The sequence below is a fragment of the Hordeum vulgare genome, chromosome 3H (genome assembly GCF_904849725.1).
Source record: "Hordeum vulgare subsp. vulgare chromosome 3H, MorexV3_pseudomolecules_assembly, whole genome shotgun sequence".
Taxonomy (NCBI): Eukaryota; Viridiplantae; Streptophyta; class Magnoliopsida; order Poales; family Poaceae; genus Hordeum; species Hordeum vulgare.
Genome location: NC_058520.1, coordinates 214,222,183 through 214,227,853, shown reverse-complemented (window position 1 = coordinate 214,227,853; position 5,671 = coordinate 214,222,183).

The window sequence follows — 5,671 nt, the reverse complement described above, 5'->3', positions numbered from 1 at the left end:
CCAAGTAGTCCATATCCGCGGACGCGGCTATTCGAATAGATCATAACCCTGCAGGGGTGTACTTCGTCACACACGCTCTCGCCACTTATCGCCATGTGCACATCATGCACCTCGGCAACCTTCAAGCGGAAGCCTAGCGAGGGAGTCGGCCACGACCATTAACCACACTAGTAACTAGTCCAGGTTTATCGCCTATCTGAGAGTAACCCGTACGGAAGTCCGGCCGAGGTTTCCGCCACGGCCTCAAACGATGTGCGCAGGGTTCCCAAGCCCACCATCCGGGTGCCACTTGGTACACCGTGCCACTGCCTACCGCATCACGGTCCACCTCTCAGGTCAGCACCATGCACGGCCTCCAGCATTACTATAAACACCAGAAACTACTTGCAACTCCTGGACCGAGTACTAAGCGATTAATAGGCCGAGCGGGGTCATATTTCAGGGCCCAGCATGTGGTAGTATCTAGTCTTGGAATACATACACGGAACTCAGTTCCTAAGGACGGTTCCAATGAAACAACCCGCCATGTACTCCTACACAGCCTTTCACCGGTACCTTTACCAAATCAAGTTCAACACACAACCTTTCCTCACCGAACACATTCTCACACTTCTCTTCATCTCCCAGATGACAGACCATACACAAATCTAAGCATAGCATGCATAGCAGGATAAGGCACATCACAGCTCAAGCAACTACCAGGTATGCTAGGTTGCAAGGTTTGGCTATTTACTGTGACAAAGTTAGGTCAGGCAAAGGAAGTGGGTTAAACTATCGTGGCGAAAGCAGTTGAAGCATTTGATCCTAATGCAATAAATAGGTGGAGGAGCAAGAACATGGGAGTTATCGGAATGATCAAAGGGCTTGCTTGCCTTGTTGCTCAGAGGAGGAACGATATCCGTCGAACGGATATTCGGTGGAATCCGGGGGTGCGGAGCCTACCGAAATGAATGGAAACAATCAATAACAATCATATGCAATCAAAATGATGCATGAGCATGGCATGAGAATGCAAGGTGCTAAGTTATTATAATCAACATGTATTAGGTTTAGAGTTGATCTGAATCACATTCGAATAGCAATTCAAACGGGGTATTCTCGGATACCGGTTTAATTGATTCGACCTGATGCTCAGATCAACTTGAAGTTAGCATGCATGAGATGTCATGTTATGGTACTGATTTGTATCTAGGACAGTGTGTGATCATTGTATTCATAATGAAATTTGAATATTTTTCCAAATTCCATTTTAAAAAATAATTATAAGAATTGAATTATTCCTTATTCCACATTTTAGGGTTCTGTAACTTTTTCAAACATAGTTGAAAACAGCATAATCAGAATCCTTGAATTTTTCTGATACTTTTTCATATATAAATTATTTTCATTGGAGTTACAGATTAATTTCTATGATTTTTACAAGTTTTTGCAATTTCCTGAATTAGTTTTATACTGGAAATTTTATTTATTGCATCAGCATGACATCAGCAGGTCCATCTGGCCGTTGAAAGTCAAACCTGACTAGTGGGACCCACTGGTCAGTCTCTCTGGTCAATTTTTAGATTAAGATTAAATTAATTACCTGATTAACCTTGCTGGACCCACATGTAAGTGACTAATTAACTTATTTGATTTATTTTTATTAGTTTTAAACTTGCCAGAGGCTGGCCCCACCAGTCAGTGGCTTAGGCCAGCCGGGATCCACCTTGGGCGAGGTTGTCCTCGCCGGCGGGGAGCCTCCGGCGACCACCAGCACGGCGGAGGGGCTCGGAAACGGCGCACAGGGGGCCAAATGCTACGCGGGGAGCACGAGAGGAACGGCACGTCTCCCGCAGCTCCATTTCTGCACTTAGCCGGGGCTGATCTGGCCGGAGATGACGCCGGCGACGAGCTTGGCGGCGGCCAAGGCTCGGGCGTCATCGGGGTCCTTGATTCATAGGGATCTACGCACGGTTCTTAGCTCCTACGGCATCTACACGTCGACCTGAAGCTGCTGGTGCCCTCGGAAGGACGAGCTGATCACCGGAGGGCTACCGGCGACGAGCGGCAGCGGCGGTCCTCGTCGGGCTCTGGTGAAACTAGAGCTAGAGGAGGGGATCGACAGGAGAAACTTAGGGAAAACGACCGCATGCTCACGGGGAGTGCAGAGCAGGGCTTAGACGGCTCGGGGAAGGCCTGGGGGCGACGAATCGACGGGAGAGGTCTAGCGGCCGGAGGTGGAAGACAACGGTGCTGGGGGCGATACAGAGCTTGGGGAGACGTCGGCTTCTGCAGGGATGACCAGGGCAACGAGGCGGAGCTAACAGACTACTCGGAGGCGGGATCCCATGGCTAGAGGTGCTGCTGCTCGAGCTCGAGCTCGGCTCCAATGGCGGCAGCAAGGAGGAGGAAGAGATCCGGGAGGAGGGAGAGAGCCGATGCGGGGAATGGATAGGGGAGGCCTCAGGGGCTTATCCCCAGCCTTGCCAACGCGAGGCGGCGGCCAGGCAGGCGCACAGGTGCGTGGCGGCGCCGGAGGAGGCGGCGGCCACCTCCTGCTGCCTACTGGCGCGAGGGAGGGGACGAGCGAGGGAGATGGGCCGGGCCAGGCTTAGGCGACAGGTAAGGGTTTCCCATTTTTTTTTCTGTTTTTGTTTTTCTGTTTTGCTAACTATTGTTTTGCTATTTATTTCAGCTCCAAAACAAAAAGTAAAAACTATTTTTGACCTCCTGAAATATTGTTATAACATTCCCAACCATTTCCAAAGTTTTCAATATTTTTGGAAATTTATAGATTCTGATTTCAAATTTAAAGTTTGAAACCAGTGGCTTTTGTATTAATTTAAAAATGCTTAAGGTGTCAAGAAAATAGTTTTCTCCAATGCTCATTTACTTTCATGATTTATCAGAAAGTTTGAACATTTCTTGAGGCCATTTTGGGTTCATTGATTTGAACTAGTTTGATATTTTCTTTAATTGAAATAGTGGCTAGGGTTTTGGGTTTTTCCTTTGCCACTTTGTTGTTTTTGTTGAAACTTCTTAGATGCAAATGCAAAGAAGACATGAGCACAAGACTAACTTTCTTAAGGGTTAGAGATGTGACAACTCACCCCCACTCAAAAGAATCTCGTCTCGAGATTTAGAAGTCGTCGGGAATAACGCAGGATATTCAAGTCAGAGACGATCCTCTCTTTCCCAAGTTGCCTCCTTTTCAGAATGATTTGACCATTGAACTTTAAGAAACTTGAGGTTTCGACGTCGAGCGGTACGCTCAGCTTGATCAAGAATACGCACGGGGTATTCTCGGTATGAAAGGTTATCTTGGAGATCAAGCGTTTCGTGGTCCACTTCACGGATAGGATCCGAAAAGCAACGCCTGAGTTGCGAGACGTGGAAAACATCATGAACCTTGGAAAGATGTGGAGGAAGTTCTAACTGGTAGGCAACTTCTCCTCGTTTGGCAAGAATGCGAAAAGGACCAATGTAACGAGGAGCCAATTTGCCCTTGATACCGAAACGATGGGTACCCATCAAAGGTGTAACCCGAAGGTAAGCCTTCTCATCAACTTCAAAGGTCACAGCCTTATGATGACGATCATATTGGCTCTTTTGACGAGACTGGGCTGTTTTCAACTTTTCACGAATAATGCGAACCTGCTCTTCTGCATCCTGGATCATATCCCGACCAAAGAGTTGCCTCTCTCCGGTTTCTGACCAATTAAGAGGTGTTCGACACCTTCGTCCATAGAGAACTTCAAAAGGGGCTTTCCCCAAGCTCGATTGGTAACTATTGTTATAAGCGAATTCGGCGAATGGAAGACACTTCTCCGAATTCATACCGAATGATATAACACAAGCTCGGAGCATATCTTCTAGCATTTGATTCACTCTTTCTACTTGACCACTTGACTGGGGATGGAAAGCAGTGCTAAAAGATAAGTGAGTCCCCATGGCATTCTGAAAACTTTCCCAGAAGCGAGAAGTAAAGATACTCCCACGGTCCGAGTTAATCTCTAGGGGAACACCATGAAGAGACACTATTCGAGAGATATATAACTTTGCTAGCTGGCTAGCAGTTATACTCTCACGAATGGGAAGAAAATGAGCCACTTTGGAAAGACGGTCAATGACCACAAAGATAGCATTATTTCCTTTCTTGGTCTTGGGAGATCCGGTAATGAAATCCATGCTAACTTTATCCCATTTCCATTCAGGAATAGCTAGAGGTTGAAGGGTGCCAGCAGGCCTTTGATGTTCTGCCTTAACTCGACGGCAAACGTCGCATTTGGCAACGAACTCAGCAATTTCTCTCTTCATCCTAGTCCACCAGAACTTCTGGCGTAGGTCCTGATAAATCTTAGTACTACCGGGATGAATGGTGAGAGGAGAATCATGAGCCTCCTTAAGGATTAACTGCCTTAGATGTGGGTTCTTAGGAACCACTAAACGATTCTAGAAGAACACCACCCCTTGATCGTTCATGGAAAATTCTTTAGCGTTTCCGCTAAAAATATTCTCCTTGATCCGTGATATACCCTTGTCACGCTTTTGGCCAGCTATAATCTGATCCTTAAGAGTAGGCTTCGCCACCAGGGTAGAAAGGAATCCTTGAGGAACAATATGAAGATTCAACTTCCGAAAGTCCTCACGGAGATGTGGTTGACCTTGTTGTAGCATCAAATTGTTACAATAAGATTTACGACTTAGTGCATTGGCCATAACATTGGCCTTCCCCGGGGTGTAAGTTATCCCTAAGTCGTAATCCGAGATCAACTCAACCCACCGTCTTTGCCTGAGATTCAAATCCGGCTGGGTGAAGATATATTTCAGACTTTGGTGATGAGTGAATATTTCGCAACGATTACCTAGAAGGTAATGTCACCAGGTTTTTCGTGCATGGACCACAGCTGCAAGCTCAAGGTCATGTGTGGGATAATTATCTTCATGTGGACGCAACTGTCGATATGCGTATGCGATCACATGACGATCTTGCATGAGGATGCAACCTAATCCTTGTCGCGAGGCGTCGCAATAGATAACAAAGTCCTTAAAAAATCTGGTGGTAGCAACACAGGTGCGGAAGTCAGGCGTCTTTTCAGTTCCTGAAAACTATGCTCACACTGTGGTGTCCACTCGAACTTTTTATCTTTCTTCAGGAGTTCAGTTAGAGGCTTCGCAACCTTGGAGAAATTATCGACGAAGCGGCGACAATAGCTCGCTAAACCAAGAAAACTCCTAACTTGCTTAACCGATTCAGGTTGAGTCCAATCAAGGACAGCTTGAACTCTCTCGGGATTGACAGCAATACCCTTACCAGAGATTACGTGGCCTAGATAGGTCACATCTGGTAACCAGAATTCACATTTTGAAAATTTGGCATAAAGGCGATGCTCTTGAAGTTTCATCAATACCAGCCTTAGATGCTCGGCATGTTCTTGTTCATTCTTCGAGTAGATGAGAATATCATCGAGGTATACCACGACGAATTTATCCAAATACTCCATGAAGATTGAGTTCATCAGCCGAGAGAAGGTGGCTGGGGCATTGGTTAAACCGAAGGACATAACGGTGTACTCATATTGGCCATAACGAGTAAAAAAAGCCGTTTTAGGAATGTCCCCATTCTTAATCTTGATTTGATGGTATCCCAACCTCAAATCCATTTTGGAGAAGACTGAGGATCCAGCGAGCT